The 17,735-nt window shown below is 50.7% G+C and overlaps 1 long non-coding RNA gene across 2 annotated transcripts in view; it reads right to left on the reverse strand.

The window, feature by feature from the left end:
• Positions 1 to 1,426: 1,426 nt before the first annotated feature.
• Positions 1,427 to 17,735, reverse strand: part of LOC133108519 (uncharacterized) — a 48,652-nt gene continuing 32,343 nt past the window's right edge. The window contains exons 1-3 of one of the 2 annotated variants that reach the window (XR_009704662.1): positions 6,136 to 6,464; positions 5,815 to 6,025; positions 1,427 to 2,046 (exon numbers count right to left, since the gene is read on the reverse strand). This is a non-coding gene — a long non-coding RNA (uncharacterized LOC133108519). Of the gene's footprint in view, positions 2,047 to 5,814; positions 6,026 to 6,135; positions 6,465 to 17,735 lie in introns of those variants that run through there. The other variant, XR_009704663.1, reaches the window with a different exon arrangement.

The following is a 17,735-nucleotide window of genomic DNA, read 5'->3' on the forward strand; positions in this document are numbered from 1 at the left end:
GAAAAGGTCTCACTCCCTGACCCAGTCTGTTCCCATAGCAACTGCCTCAAAGAAAGGAGGAAGAAGAGAGATGGTGGACTTCCCGATGTCTGCGGCCTCCGCCCGGGCCCTGAGAACCCGGCCCGTGGTTTTGGATGGAGAGAGCTCACGAGTTAGGGTCTCAGGGAACAGGAGGGGGTCAGAGTTAGGGTCTCAGGGAACAGGAGGGGGTCAGAGTTAGGGTCTCAGGGAACAGGAGGGGGTCAGAGTTAGGGTCTCAGGGAACAGGAGGGGGTCAGAGTTAGGGTCTCAGGGAACAGGAGGGGGTCAGAGTTAGGGTCTCAGGGAACAGGAGGGGGTCAGAGTTAGGGTCTGAGGGAACAGGAAGGGGTCAGAGTTAGGATCTGAGGGAACAGGAGGGGGTCAGAGTTAGGGTCTCAGGGAACAGGAGGGGGTCAGAGTTAGGGTCTGAGGGAACAGGAGGGGGTCAGAGTTAGGGTCTGAGGGAACAGGAGGAGGTCAGAGTTAGGGTCTGAGGGAACAGGAAGGGGTCAGAGTTAGGGTCTGAGGGAACAGGAGGGGGTCAGAGTTAGGGTCTGAGGGAACAGGAGGGGGTCAGAGTTAGGGTCTGAGGGAACAGGAGGGGGTCAGAGTTAGGGTCTGAGGGAACAGGAGGGGGTCAGAGTTAGGGTCTGAGGGAACAGGCAGTAAGAGCAGTCGTCTCATTGGCTCAGGCGGTAAGAGCAGTCGTCTCATTGGCTCAGGCGGTAAGAGCAGTCGTCTCATTGGCTCAGGCGGTAAGAGCAGTCGTCTCATTGGCTCAGGCGGTAAGAGCAGTCGTCTCATTGGCTCAGGCGGTAAGAGCAGTCGTCTCATTGGCTCAGGCGGTAAGAGCAGTCGTCTCATTGGCTCAGGCGGTAAGAGCAGTCGTCTCATTGGCTCAGGCAGTAAGAGCAGTCGTCTCATTGGCTCAGGCGGTAAGAGCAGTCGTCTCATTGGCTCAGGCGGTAAGAGCAGTCGTCTCATTGGCTCAGGAGGTAAGAGCAGTCGTCTCATCGGCTCAGGAGGTAAGAACAGTCGTCTCATTGGCTCAGGAGGTAAGAGCAGTCGTCTCATTGGCTCAGGAGGTAAGAGCAGTCTTTGGTCGTTGGAAGGTCGCCAGTTTGATTCCCCGGCAGTTCGATTCGACCCTGGATGTGTCAAAGTGTCCCTGAGGAAGACACCTAACCGGCAATTACTCCTGACGAGCTGGTTGGTGAATTATGAAGCGCTCTGGACAAAAGCACCATATACATGCTCATCTCCTTGCCCCCATATTGAGAAATGATGACTATCCTTTCCGAACTCCACATGGCACGAAGACCAAAACATGGCCATACATTTGTGCACTTCACTCTCACAGTAACAAGCCCAGAAACAGTACAGAAACAAAGAGAAGGGTGAAAAATGAAAAGACAATGGGACATTTATTTAAGAACAGTAAACCAGCCTAGCACTGCATAGCCCAAAGAGTGCAGCACAGCCCAGTGTAAGAGCAGCCTAACCCAGCCCAGTACACCACAACCCAGCCCAGTACAACACAACACAACCCAGCCCAGTACACCACAACCCAACCTAGCCCAGTACACCACAACACAACCCAGCCAAGCACACCACAACACAACCCAGCCAAGCACTCCACAACACAACCCAGCCAAGCACACCACAACACAATCCAGCCAAGCACACCACAACACAATCCAGCCAAGCACACCACAACACAATCCAGCCAAGCACACCACAACACAACCCAGCCAAGCACAGCATAGTCCAAACAGCACAGTACAGCCCAGTGTAACACAGAGCAGCCTAACCCTGCCCAGCACTGCTCTCTCCCTTTGTGTTCAGCAAGGGCTAGGTGGGAGGGGGTTTGGCAGGTAGTCAGTCCCTCATCTCTGCCATCGAAGCGATGAGGGGGATGGGCTGCTCATCCTAACCGCGTTCCATCTCTTGCCTGTTCTGAGCGGTTAGCAGGCTGGCTTTCCTGCCGGTCTGCGATAGGGCCCTTACTGTAAACCACTGCAATTACTGCCAGAGAAACAGACAAACAAATGCAGCAAAGGAAAAAGCAAAAGGCGAGAATGCGTCCCTCTCCAGCAGTGCCCCCCCTCGCAGAGCGGCGCAGAAATAAGCTCATGGCTACTGAGCACACTCAGCTCTCTGTCATATCTGCTCATCCCTCTACAGTCTGCTCATCCCACTACAGTCTGCTCATCCCTCTACAATCTGCTCATCCCTCTACAGTCTGCCCTCTACAGTCTGCTCATCCCACTACAGTCTGCTCATCCCTCTACAATCTGCTCACTACAGTCTGCTCACTACAGTCTGCTCATCCCACTAGTCTACTCATCCCACTAGTCTGCCCACTACAGTCTGTTCATCCCTCTACAATCTGCTCACTACAGTCTGCTCATCCCTCTACAATCTGCTCATCCCACTACAATGTGCCCACTACAGTCTGCTCATCCCACTACAGTCTGCCCACTACAGTCTGCTCATCCCACTACAGTCTGCTCATCCCTCTACAATCTGCTCACTAGTCTGCTCATCCCACTACAGTCTGCTCATCCCACTACAGTCTGCTCATCCCACTACAATCTGCCCACTACAGTCTGCTCATCCCACTACAGTCTGCTCACTACAGTCTGCTCATCCCACTACAGTCTGCTCATCCCACTACAGTCTGCTCATCCCACTAGTCTACTCATCCCACTACAATCTGCTCACTACAGTCTGCTCATCCCACTACAGTCTGCTCACTACAGTCTGCTCATCCCATTACAGTCTGCTCATCCCACTACAGTCTGCTCATCTCACTACAATCTGCCCACTACAGTCTGCTCATCCCACTACAGTCTGCTCACTACAATCTGCTCATCCCACTACAGTCTGCTCATCCCACTACAGTCTGCTCATCCCACTAGTCTGCTCATCCCACTACAGTCTGCTCACTACAGTCTGCTCATCCCACTACAGTCTGCTCACTACAGTCTGCTCATCCCACTCCAGTCTGCTCACTACAGTCTGCTCATCCCACTACAGTCTGCTCACTACAGTCTACTCATCCCACTACAATCTGCCCACTTGTCTGCTCACTGCAGTCTGCTCATCCCACTATAGTCTGCCCACTACAGTCTGCTCATCCCACTACAGTCTGCTCATCCCACTACAGTCTGCCCACTACAGTCTCCTCATCCCACTACAATCTGCCCATTACAGTCTGCTCATCCCACTACAGTCTGCTCATCCCACTACAATCTGCCCTCTACAGTCTGCTCATCCCACTACAATCTGCCCTCTACAGTCTGCTCATCCCACTACAATCTGCCCACTACAGTCTGATCATCCCACTACAGTCTGCTCATCCCCCTAGTCTGCTCATCCCACTACAGTCTGCTCACTAGTCTGCTCATCCCACTACAGTCTGCTCATCCCACTACAATCTGCCCTCTACAGTCTGCTCATCCCACTACAATCTGCCCACTACAGTCTGATCATCCCACTACAGTCTGCTCATCCCCCTAATCTGCTCATCCCACTACAGTCTGCTCACTACAGTCTGCTCATCCCACTACAGTCTACTCATCCCACTACAATCTGCCCACTACAGTCTGCTCATCCCTCTACAGTCTGCTCATCCCACTATAGTCTGCTCACGAGTCTGTATGTGTGTGTGTGTCTGTGTGTGTGTGTGTGTGTGTCTGTGTGTGTGTGTGTGTGTGTCTGTGTGTGTGTGTGTGTGTGTGTGTGTCTGAGGTGCAGTCCTGGCTTAGCACCTGTCCTTGGGGCCTGGGGCTCCAAATTCAGACCGTGGGGAGAGGGGCGATCTCCTCTCATCACCGCCCAATCTATCACCCCCCGTAACCCCCTACCCCCCTCACCCTCCTCTATGACAGACAGGTACCGCAAGGACACCTCCCCCCCTACACAGCCCTCCCTAACCCCCGCATCCCCTAAAACCTCCTTCCTTATTAGACTGCACCCGTTCCTGGACCGCTCTCCACCAATCACGTCTCCCCCCAGGCTGGGGGCGCGGGGGGGTATGATTGGCTCCTGTGTGCGTTTATGAACAGCGCTCCGGCCCACCAGCTCACAGCGGCCGTAAATACCTCCAGACAGGCACACCAATGTGGACTCAGACATACACACAGCCGAGCCGCGCAGAACTACAGACAGATACAGACAAACCCGACACGCGCCGATCCAAATGACCCCCCTACCCCTTTATCGCGGTGCGGTGGTCACGGAGCCAGCCGTGAGGGAGAGGCTGCGGAGTCTGTGGCAGACACGCATCCGCTGAACGCGTCTGCGTGTTCACTGCCGCGCGGTCGCCCTCGCCTAACCCCGCATCACCTCACACACACACCTCCCACGCCCACACACACACCTCCCGCACCCACACACACGCCTCCCCACACACACACACACCTCCCACACACACGCCTCCCCACACACACACACACCTCCCACACACACACGCCTCCCGCACCCACACACACGCCTCCCCACACACACACACACCTCCCACACACACGCCTCCCCACACACACACACGCCTCCCCACACACACACACGCCTCCCGCACACACACGCCTCCCGCACCCACACACACGCCTCCCCACACACACACCTCCCACACACACGCCTCCCCACACACACACACGCCTCCCGCGCCCACACACACACCTCCCGCACACACACACACGCCTCCCGCGCCCACACACACACACGCCTCCCGCACACACACGCCTCCCGCACCCACACACACGCCTCCCCACACACACACACGCCTCCCACACACACGCCTCCCGCACACACACGCCTCCCGCACCCACACACACGCCTCCCACACACACGCCTCCCGCACACACACGCCTCCCGCACCCACACACACGCCTCCCGCGCCCACACACACGCCTCCCGCACCCACACACACTCCTCCCACACACACACCTCCCGCGCCCACACACACACCTCCCGCGCCCACACACACACCTCCCGCACACACACACACGCGGGGAGGGGGGCTCCCCCCTGTACTCCCCTGACCCCCATCACTCCGGTTTAAGCCGGCGAGCCCCGGCCCTGTGGGGTCACGACCCCGCGGCGGCCGCCAGACGGGGGAGGGGAGGTGTCTGGCGCCCGCTCGCTGATTACACGCTTACAGCAGGGACCCCTCACACTGCCGCAGAAATATCATTTTCACCACTCAATCCACCGCTAAGAGAGCGCTGCTCTACCCTGAATATTACACACTATAATTTAAATGGAGAAATAGAAAACACCGGATGTTTCTATGAGAGTTGGTAACCATAGTGACCAGGTTCAAGTCCGTGCACCGCAGGACCGGGTTTTGGGGGGGGGGGGGGGCGTCAGCGAATGAAATCAATACGGGCTTTAAACCAGAGCCTCAGATCAATCAAATCTATTACTCCACCCCCCCCCCCCCCCACAACCCCACCCTCTCTCCAGATGAGAGTCCACACAGGGAAACATGCCTAAATCACGCACACAGAACACGCTTAAATCAGCGCCACACGTGAGGACACCGGCACGGCCTCCGCGCTATTAACCGCGCCCCCGCTGACTGTGTGTTCGGATCGATCGATCGCTCCGTCCTGCGCCTGCTTCAGATACCACCTTCTCCTCTGGCTGTTAAAATTAGCCCGGAACCTTCCCTCCGTCCCCGCCGACAGCGTGCGGACTGAAACCCTCCGCGCTTTCCACGGAAAACCTAAAAGCTCGGAGCCGTCGAACGGCGAACCCGCGCGGCTTACAGGCGGCTCCGCACCGTACCTGGAGTCCGTGGCGACGGGGGTCCGCTGGCAGAGAGAGAGCGCGTGTCTGCGTCTCCCCGCTCCTCCTGCCGTCTCCTCTGCGTCTCCCCGCTCCTCCTCTGCGTCTGGCAGGAGCGCCGCACTCCTCCGCCTGCAGCTGGCAGCCCGCGCCGCACGGCGCTCTGAGAGCCATCCCGCCGCCGAGCGAGCGCCTCTCTGCCTCTCCAGCTCTGCAACGCAGCATTTCACTTTAACTTGATCGATCAGTGAATGCCGCTGGGTTTTATCACGACTCTCTCTCTCTCACACACACACACACACACACACTCCCTCCACCCACCTCTGTTATACCATATTTTCATTGCAGACAGTTTGCATGTTGCCTTTTTAAACAGCTGGGTGTTTTACGTGATGCTTTCAAGCAATTCCTCTTTCTGGGGCTCGCCGGCTCTGTCGCCCCTAGGATTTGAGCCCTCGGGTTACGCGCCCCGGTTGATTTACTGCCTCGCCTCTAAACGAGCAGGAGTGCGTCCAGTTACCCCGGAGCGTCACTCAGCTGAGACCCGAGGGGAAGGTGTCTCGCTGGAGGAAGCCCGCCCCACAGTGTCCCTGCAGCGGGGCTGAGAAAGACCCCGGCGCAAGCACCTGGAGGGACCTTCCCCAATGTCCTCGGCAATCCCAAGCAAAGTGTTTAAAATGGGGATTGCGATGCAAAAAAGTACCAGGTAAAAACGGCGGGGGGCGGGGGGGGCACTAGCTGCATTGCAGCAGGAGCAGGCAGGCTCACAGAATCCAGCAGCTCTGATACAGCCCACTGTCCATTACCGCATGTCCTGGGGCCCGCGCTTGTACGTACGTAACAGCCGTGTGTACGTACGTAACAGCCGTGTGTACGTACGTAACAGCCGTGTGGAACTAAAGTCTGAGGCATCGAGACCACACCAGCAGTGTGAGGTGCAATGAAACAGATTATACACCCAGTGTGCAAACACAGAGAAATGAATACAACACTGTCATCAAAGCGCAACGTACAATCTATGAAAACAAACATCCGTCCAAATAAAACCCCCCAAAAAAACCTGCATTTCATTCCCAAAATATGACTCACTTTCTTGAGATAGACTCCAGCACCGCCCCTGACCCTGACCAGGAATACGCGGGTTAGATAATGGATGAATGGATGGACTCATTGTCCTGTAAAGAAACAGCAGATTCTGGGCTGCCTACTGAGGTCCAGGCTCAGAGCAGAGTGGGGGTTGGGGGAGGAGGGGGTCCAGGCTCAGAGCAGAGTGGGGGTTGGGGGAGGAGGGGGTCCAGGCTCAGAGCAGAGTGGGGGTTGGGGGAGGAGGGGGTCCAGGCTCAGAGCAGAGTGGGGGTTGGGGGAGGAGGGGGTCCAGGCTCAGAGCAGAGTGGGGGTTGGGGGAGGAGGGGGTCCAGGCTCAGAGCAGAGTGGGGGTTGGGGGAGGAGGGGGTCCAGGCTCAGAGCAGAGTGGGGGTTGGGGGAGGAGGGGGTCCAGGCTCAGAGCAGAGTGGGGGTTGGGGGAGGAGGGGGTCCAGGCTCAGAGCAGAGTGGGGGTTGGGGGAGGAGGGGGTCCAGGCTCAGAGCAGAGTGGGGGTTGGGGGAGGAGGGGGTCCAGGCTCAGAGCAGAGTGGGGGTTGGGGGAGGAGGGGGTCCAGGCTCAGAGCAGAGTGGGGGTTGGGGGAGGAGGGGGTCCAGGCTCAGAGCAGAGTGGGGGTTGGGGGAGGAGGGGGAACCAGACGTAGCCATGCAGGTGTTACTCACAAACTGCTAAAATACCATAAAAAGATCGATATAGAAAGTGAAACTGTAATGGAACAAGGAAGGATTAAGGATTAAAAAGGCTAAACTACTCTAAAAAGAATAGAAGGGGCAGCCTAGTAGCCAAAGGTCCATGACAAAGGTTCAAGCCACGGATCTACACTGCTGTTGCGCTACTTAGTCAAATCAACTTGCTTTGGATAAAAAAGTCAGCAAAATAACAAATTATTATTTGACTCAGGTGGTAAGAGGCAGTCGGAGGGTTTCCAGTTGACACTGGGTGTGTCAAAGTGTCCCTGAGCAAGGGACACCTAACCCCCAAATGCTCCTGGCAAGCTGGTTGGTGCCTTGCATGGCAGCCAATCGCCGTTGGTGTATGAATGGGTAAATGAGCATAAATTGTACAGCACTTTGGATAAAGGCACTATATAAATGCCAACCATTTACCATTATAAATACCGATCCCAGCTGTCAGCTTGACATGAGGATAATTTGCAGTTTGAATAGGCCTTCCCCAGACCTGGGTCAAATATGTAATTGTGTTGGATTCAAATACTTTTCTGTGCTTGATTGATTTTGCCTATTGCAATTCAGCCAGCCAAGAGGACCAGAAGGTGTGGTTTGCACTTGAAAAGTGTAGAAACGTATTTGAATCCAAAACACTTTCGTATTTGGCTGGTATTTGACCCGTCTACCCATTAATCCATCCTAGTTTGGGCATTGACTTGCTTACGTAGACATAGATTGTTTACCAGATTGGGATGTGGATCCAGGAGAAACCAAACAAAACTTCACCTTAAGGTGGCAGTACATGGATCTTTTTTGTACAAGATTAGATTTTCGTTACTTTTCACAGTGATGTAATGTGATCTCTTAAAAAGAGACAAGACACTCAGCTTTAGAACTAAAGAAGTGATTTTGTGTTCATGACCCGTTTAAATGGGGATGTGCGTGTGTTAGCATTAGTCATATGAAGGTAGTTTGCAATGAAGGGCACTTGTACTGGGGTCACACTTAAACCTCACATGAATAGACTCCAGACTCAACTTACAACTCCCCCGTAAATCACTCGAGACTCGGATGATTTGTTCAGCATTGTGAAAATCACATGTGAAAAAATGTTTGATTTTAAAAAGCCCTGCCCCATCACACTGTGTGTACCTGGCAGCCACAACATGACGTCCAAACACAAGGACACATGCATGTTGTTGCCTTCATCTTCAAAGACTGTATGCCCTTGGGGCCAAACAAAAGCATTGAAATATAAAGAATGTGAATGTGTAGTTCATGAAAGTGACTAATAGATGTCATGAGCAGCTGTGGGAAGTGATTGAAATAACATTGCACAACTGTAGCGGCAGTAACAAGTTCCAAAAACAATCAACAAGCAGTAACATGCAATGAGAGGCTGGTGCATTTAATTGCCTCCATCCATGACAGAAAGAAAGAGCATGCTTTTTGCCTGCAAGAGACTGACGTTAGAAACACGGCTTGTTCAAATTGTATCAGTAGAATAATAAAATACGGTTACTGTAGGTTTTTATTTCTGTAAAGTTGCCTGGCATAAATCACTGGACTACGGTGTTTTTTACTCAACCAAACCACTCCAAATAAATAGAAAATGCCTTTATCCAAAGCGCCGTACGATTGATGCTTCTAATTCACCCATTCACGCACACTCACAGTGAGGCAAGGCACCAACCAGCTCGTCAGCAGCATTTGGTGGTTCGGTGTCTTGCTCAGGTACACTTCGACACACCCACGGTGGGATCGAACAGGCAACCCTCCGACTGCCAGACGACTGCTCCAACCACCTGAGCCAATGTCACCCACGCCACGCCCTGATGGCTGGGGTGGTAGAGTTGCAGCTGTTGCCCAGCAAGCTATTAAAACCTGTCTCATATTCATCCTCTTTTGAATGCCTGGTATTTGAACTCCCTGGCCCTAAACCTGTAGTTACAATTTACCATCCTCCCAAACTCAACACTGCCTTTCTATCTGACCAGTCTGAATCCCTTACCCAACTCTCCATCCTGCTCCTCGGTGATTTGAACATCCACATTCACTCCACTGTCTAAAACTGCCAAAGACTTCCTAGAAGTGCTCAACTGCTCCAACCTCAGATAACATATCAACTTCCCAACCCACAACCATGGACACACTCTGGACCTGGTGGGCTCCACTGGACTTTCCATCCACCATCTCTCTGGTGCTGACGTCATCATTTCTGACCATCTGACCATCACTACGGACACCTCCACTCCTGGCCTTACACCCCAGTGGCCCTGGGAGCCGCAGGGTGTGCTGGGGTCCTCACTTCTGGTCCTGGGGAGCCGCAGGGTGTGCAGGGGTGTGCTGATTTCCCATGGTGTCCCACAAGGTTTGGTGTTTGGACCCCTTTATTGCTCCCCTTAGGCAGATCATCTGTTCCTACAGCCTCCAGTTCTGTTGATGACACCCAGCTCTATATTTCCACCAAAACGGTCATTACCCTTACTCACTCCACCCTAACCACCTGTCTCACCAAAATGACATCCTGGATGCAAACAAACCTTCTCACTCAACTGTAACAAATCGGAAATCATCATCATTGGACCAAAATCTCACTCACAATTTCTCCCTCGCCATCAATGGCGCCACTGTCTGCTCATCCCCTCACATCCGTAACCGTAGCGTTATTGTTGATCTCATTTGATTTTTAAAATATTGCTTGTCTCCATCCATTCCCCTCTTTCCCTGCTGCTGAAACACTTATTTATGAATTTATCTCCTCGGGAATCCACTACTACAACAGTATTCTTGATGGAACTTCTTCTAACATCCTTAAAAAATTACAATATCTCCAGAACTCTTCTGCCGTCAGCTCACTCACTCCCATACCACAGATCACACGACGCCTGTTCTTCAGAACCTCCACTGGCTCCAGTTAAACAAAGAATCCACATAAAATACTGCTTACTACCTATAAATCCCTTAATCTTGCGCCCTCATACCAGGCTGAGCTCCTCCACTGGCACAGCCCCACCCCTAACCGTCCATCAGCCAGAAGACCCAGCATGAAGACCAAGAACCGGACCTGGGTCCACCAAGCCTTTCCATCGCCTCAGAAACCACTCAATCTCCGGGGATTTTAACGCACAACAGTCTCTAGAGTTTGCAGAGAATGGTGCAAAAAACAAAAACCGCAAATAGCCGCGCATTGCCACAGTGGTATGCAGAAGAGCATCTCTGAACACGCAATGCTTCAAACCTCTAACTGGGTAGGCTACAGCAGAAGACCAATAAGCCTAAGACATAAGTGTAATAAATACCTAGTAAAGTGCTCACTGAGTGTATGTACACTACACACTGCTGGGGTGAGACTTGAGACCTGAGAGTGCATGAATCTCACCTGCTTGATGGAAGTGATGGCTATTAGAAATGCCATTCTAAGTGAGAGATACTTCAGACCTACAGATCTAAACATTTGCTGAGCAGAACAGCCAACTAGTAACTGCCAGGTACTTCATTCCATCAAGAAAAACAGCATTGAGTATGTTTTAGAATAGCATCTAAAAATAGCTACATCAGGTTGACAAGAATTAAACCAAGAATTAAATCTGTATTATGAGGAGGGAGTAGTACAGCCAAGGCAAGGTGCAGAGAGCCCAGCAGTATGAAGGTCCATCCACGTGCGAGTTCACCCCCTTTCGGGCTAATCGAAATGTGGAAGCAGGAGGCTCACCCTCCCCCAGGCTTCTGAAGACTGTAATGATTTCTTCTGCTTTTCATTCATCATATTTGTGCTTCTTTATTTACATTGATATTACACGTAGCAGGGGCGACAGTGGCTCAGGTGGTAAGAGCAGTCGCCTGGCAGTCGGAGGGTTGCCGGTTCGATCCCCCCGCCCGGGCTGTGTCGAAGTGTCCCTGAGCAAGACGCCTAACCCACAAATGCTCCTGACGAGCTGGTCGGCGCCTTGCATGGCAGCCAATCGCCGTCGGTGTGTGAGTGCGTGTATGAATGGGTGAACGAGAAGCATCAATTGTACAGCGCTTTAGATAAAGGCGCTATATAAATGCCAATCATTTACCATTTACGTGGCTGGAAAGCTGACACACAAAATGGCATGTTAACCTGGTGACAGCGGAGCACGTGGTCAAGCCCCCACACTGCCCAGGGCCGGAGGGGGGGAAGGTGTCTGTGAGGGCCTCTCCACAGGAGAGAGAGAGGGCGAAGGCCCGCCCACTGCATCTAGCCCATCACCAATCAATGGCATTGATCCCCAACCCCCCCCCAGGGTCAAAGGTCATAAGAATGTTCTTGACAGAACAAGCCTGAGTCCTGGCTCCAGACAGATCAATGACACCTCCGTATGCCATGTATATATTATGGCTGTTTGCAAGGCATAAAACGGATGACTTTATTGCATATTTCACCCACACAAGAAGGCCAAGCACAGGTCACACTCTTCAAACAGTGAATGAATCAGAGAAAGGGTAGAGGTGCTATGCAATGGAACAGGTCGAGAAACATGCCCACTGTCAAAATATCTGGAGGGTCTGACTGGGGGCCCTCTATGTCAATCATGCCAAAACGGCGAAATACCAAAATACACATCCACCTAAAATCAAATAAAACTGTTTTCTCTCATTAAAGACAGTGCCCATCATCAGGCGGCCTCACAAAACTTTTCATATGCACACAAAAGAAAAGCTGTTTTGACGACATGACTTTTTGTCATGAAACGCGACTACAATGACAACCAACAAGTAACTGGACAGTTCTTTCCAGAGCGGAGGGGGCGTAGGCAATACAAGGACCGTATCACTGCCAGAGGGAGAAATTGTTGAAAACCTTCTGCAAGTCGAGCGTGAACATTCGGCAGCAAATTTCAATCTCTTTGTGAGCTCAAGGCATAAACAACACAAATATTTCCATTATTAATATACTTGATATGTTCATCATCATTCACTAACTTTCTGGTTCGTTCCCAGAAAGACGTTGAGGTTTCCAGGATTATTGTGATGTCTGCAGACTTTTGCACTTACTCCAAAATATGACCTGACTTAGTAAGTAGCACATTTTGTACTTGTCTTGCCTCACAGCACTAAAAAGCAGAGGCAGACGAACGGAGGCCTCTCAGTGTGCCACTCCAGAGCCTTCTGAGAAGCCAAACAAAAGAGTCCTCTTTCTAATCTGGTCATTTATTTTTTCAGCCATCTTATAAATGGAAACGCAGCTGTTCCCAATGACTTACAGGCGCAGTGCACTGCCAGCTGGAGGGGGCTCTGCTCAAACAGCCAGATTTTTCAAATTGCTCACTCTCTGCAGCTCCCTGGCGCATGTGGAGAAACCGCTGGGGCCAGGGGGGGTGAACACATGCACCGCGAATAAACCCCCGTGCTCCGCTGGGCCAGGGGGGGGTGAAGACACGCACCGCGAATAAACCCTGGTGCTCCGCTGAATAAACCCTGGTGCTCCGCTGAATAAACCCTGGTGCTCTGCTGAATAAACCCTGGTGCTCTGCTGAATAAACCCTGGTGCTCTGCTGAATAAACCCTGGTGCTCCGCTGAATAAACCCCCGTGCTCCGCTGAATAAACCCCCGTGCTCTGTTGAATAAACCCTGGTGCTCAGCTGAATAAACCCTGGTGCTCTGCTGAATAAACCCTGGTGCTCAGCTGAATAAACCCTGGTGCTCCGCTGAATAAACCCTGGTGCTCCGCTGAATAAACCCTGGTGCTCTGCTGAATAAACCCTGGTGCTCTGCTGAATAAACCCTGGTGCTCCGCTGAATAAACCCTGGTGCTCTGCTGAATAAACCCTGGTGCTCCGCTGAATAAACCCTGGTGCTCCGCTGAATAAACCCTGGTGCTCAGCTGAATAAACCCTGGTGCTCTGCTGAATAAACCCTGGTGCTCCGCTGAATAAACCCTGGTGCTCTGCTGAATAAACCCTGGTGCTCCGCTGAATAAACCCTGGTACTCTGCTGAATAAACCCTGGTACTCCGCTGAATAAACCCTGGTGCTCAGCTGAATGAACCCTGGTGCTCCGCTGAATAAACCCCCGTGCTCCGCTGAAAAAACCCTGGTGCTCAGCTGGGCCTCACCACCCTCTGGCCTGTCTCTCCAGCCTGTGAGAGGTGGACGGACGTCCCTCAGTCTCCCTCCCCCGCCCCCAGGATTAACGACAGGAGAAAGAGGCATCGTGAACCTCACCCCAAAACGGGGCGGAGCTGCTGTGTGTTCAGTGGCTCCTTAATCAGGGCAAATTGTGGTGTTTTTTTCTCCTCAGGGGAGAGAACAGCTACGGGGATCACAGAGCCCGGTTCTACAGTACTACACTATCCTCTGTTGCCAGGGCCTGTCGACAACCCTGGAAAAGGGAAACGCGAGTCTACACACCGCCATGTCGGCTCTCAGAATAAGTGGTTTATTTCTCAGTACAACAACATGATCGCCAATCCCACCCACACTGGGTCTCCATCCAGGCAAACTGCCTCCAAGCGCATCCATACTAATAACCTTAGGGCATGGCACAGTCAGGTACGGGCTGACCGAAGGCTACGCACACGCAGTTTGTCTTGATGACGGCCCAGTTGTGACCACACTGTGGTGAGCAGTAAAACATTGATTTAGGAAGCAGGATTTGAGGTTTTGTTCTCCCTTTTCTGTCCCGCACCAGCATAAGCTATAGAATGGACAATGTGTCCTTTCATTTGTTTCCCTCAAACATCATTCAGTTCAATTTCCAATTAACCCCCTCGCTGCCCACGAACTGAACACAACTTTAGGTTTCACTCACTTATTATCAGTGTGGTCTGAATCTCTCCGTTACCAGCACCTGCCACTGATGATAGCCTGCTGTTGATGGCTGCTTTAGGATAAAGTCCTAGTTCTTCAAGATTGCCTTGGCTTGATACGCTTTGGATAGACTAACCTAAACAGCACTTTCCAAGAGCAGCAAGAAGGAGAAGCATTTTGGGGCAAGCACAGACCTGAACTGTAGCTCATATTCAGTAAAAGTGCAGTGTTGCAAAACATTGCCCCGGATACCAAATCTCAGCAGCCAGCAAGTCGGCATTTGCTGATTTAAAGAGGTTGTAGGTACAACAACCAGAAAATTGGTCTTTGAAACCGCTGGCAATTTGTTCTGAAGAAGAGGAACAAGCGGCATTTGCTGTTGACAAATGCCACGTAGGAGATCGCTGAACCGAGTCATCTTGCTACAATCGAATCGCTAAAAAGGAAAATCTCATCTGCCTCCCTAGCTAGTAGTTTACTTGCCCTGTAGCAGAAGGTCCCATACAGAGCAACTTACAATGCAACAAAGTCCTTCAGTGACTAAAACCTGAACATACCTCTTTGTGAGCTGAAGACACACATCCATAAACAACACAAACATTTACATTATCAATATACGGTACTTGATATGTTATCATCATTGACATCTTTTTGGTTAGTTCCCAGAATGATATCCAGGATTATTGTGATATCTGAAGATACTAATAATAAAATATTAAATGACTGTGTAAATAGCTTATTTTATATTTCACTCTTAATTCTCCACACAACACTAAAAGCCTGAACATAGGGATAATATAAATGAATAAATAGACAGATTTACAGCTTTGAAACTGGACCTCTCTGTGAAGAACAAAGTTAACAGCTTTAAATCACTTGTGTCACCCTCCCTGTGGTCATAAAGCACAAAGCAGGAAGCTGCTTATTGTCACCATGGCAACCTAAACTGTAACCAACATGGAGGCAATAATAAGAAGCTTCTTAACTTCATCCCACTGGCTGAGTGACAAACCAGAGCCATGTTGTTAACCCCTTATGGGCTGATACGACCTGCCTATTACATCTCCCTTAACAGACGGATGTGACCTGCGTGTTACATCTCCCTTAACAGACGGATGTGACCTGCGTGTTACATCTCCCTTAACAGACGGATGTGACCTGCGTGTTACATCTCCCTTAACAGACGGATGTGACCTGCGTGTTACATCTCCCTTAACAGACGGATGTGACCTGCGTGTTACATCTCCCTTAACAGACGGATGTGACCTGCGTGTTACATCTCCCTTAACAGACGGATGTGACCTGCACATTACATCTCCCTTAACAGACGGATGTGACCTGCGTGTTACATCTCCCTTAACAGACGGATGTGACCTGCGTGTTACATCTCCCTTAACAGACGGATGTGACCTGCGCATTACATCTCCCATAACAGACGGATGTGACCTGCGCATTACATCTCCCTTAACAGACGGATGTGACCTGTGCGTTACATCTCCCTTAACAGACGGATGTGACCTGCACATTACATCTCCCTTAACAGATGGATGTGACCTGCATGTTATATCTCCAATAACAGTGTTAATTTTCTGAAAAAATAGGGAAAAAGTGTGGTTTAAGTAACTTTGACCATGGAATGATTGTTGTTGGCAGACAGAGTGGTTTGAGTATCTCAGAAACTGCTGATCTCCAGGGATTTTCACACACACTAGCCTCTAGAGTTTGGAAAAAACTTTTAAAAATCAGCAGCAGTTCTGCAGACAGAAACGCCTTGTTAGTGAGAGATGTCAGAGGAGAATGGCCAGACTGGTCAAAGCTGACGGGAAGGTGACAGTAACACAAATAACCACGCATTACAACAGCAGAAGTCTAAAAAATAAGTCTAATAAATACCTAATAAAGTGCTCGGTGAGTGTAGATCCAGACTCCATAATCCTTAGCCCCTGTATTTTTTTTTCACTTCTTTGGGGGATTAACGAGCGGTTTTACAAGCCCAGGCGCACGGCCAAGATCCAGAGTGCGGCCGGCTCCCGCTAAATAGAGATTTCAGGAGGTTACCGTGGGATACCGAGGCCCTGCTCACCGCACTCTGGGGTTGGCTGAAGCCCCAGCGTCTGGCGAAGCCCCAAGCAAACGCACACAGAGCGAGGAGGGACGGCGCACAGCTGTGTCTTCACAGGGCGAGTGCTCCCGCAGCACCCGCATCATTTCACTGCGGCAAGCGCAGCCTGCAATGACAGCTGGGAAGGGACACGCATGAAGACTGTGTGATCAGTGACTTCAGAGCAATGCCGTGGAAGAATCGAAACTTTTAGGGGTTTTAAGGGATTTTTCTGTTTTATTGGATGTGAGCGAGAGGGAGGGAAAGAGATGAGCCAAAGTTCGTGCGGACAGATTTGAACCGGCGATGTCGCGACACGCAGTGAGCATGTAAATGGTGCTCTACTGGCTCAGCTCTTTTAAAGAGAAAAAGAACAAATGGCATCGTGAAAAATCGTTCCACACGTATAAAATAAAAACATATGTACAGACGTAAAACGCTTATTTGTTACATTACATTATAGTCAATTAGTAGACGCTCTTATACAGAGCGACGTACAATAAAGTGCAACTCAGAACCAGGGAAAAGTGCGTTGAAGACCCGAGAGGAAAGAAAAGAAACTAATTTGAGGAAGAAAGTGCTATTATCCAAGTTGCTCTCATGTGGAATGAAATAATGAGTGATGGGGGAATACAACATTGGTAGTTAGGACACAAATGCATAATTTATAATAAAAAAAAGAAAGAAAGAAGATATTTGGAATGCTGAAATCTTTGAAAGTGATGTCAAAGTATACGGTATCGATTTAAAAACTTACTGGCATCGGTACTAAAATTACTGTCACATTCATTGCAGCTCCTATTTTGTAGCCGTTTTCAACAATACGTAAATTGTTCCAGTACGTAAATTGTTCCAGTACGTAAATTGCAATTCCAGTAACCAGCTGTCTTTGGCTTTGCGTGCAAATGCTTTGATTTTGTTATTCTACAGCAAAGACCTTTCCTGAATTATACTCTCCAGCAACAGTGCTAGTATTACTAGTATGGTAGTTCTCACAATTGTGCATACTTGTTTCATTATCACTAGGGTTGTATTCACTTAGATTGTTTTACTGCTTCTTTCGTTTGGCTATGTAAGCTGTTTATTGTTGTTCCTGCATACATGTATACTTTATTATTACTTGCGTTGTGTTTCCTACAACGGTTTTATAGATATAATCCTTAGTCATCTACAAGGCTCAAGTCCTTATTTTTGTGGTCATTCCTCGCACTTGAACCTGCACATCCCTCTAGGGTCTTTCAATGCAATTGTCCCAGTTCATGGTCATGCACTT

The sequence above is a fragment of the Conger conger genome, chromosome 13, assembly GCF_963514075.1.
Source record: "Conger conger chromosome 13, fConCon1.1, whole genome shotgun sequence".
NCBI classification, from domain to species: Eukaryota; Metazoa; Chordata; class Actinopteri; order Anguilliformes; family Congridae; genus Conger; species Conger conger.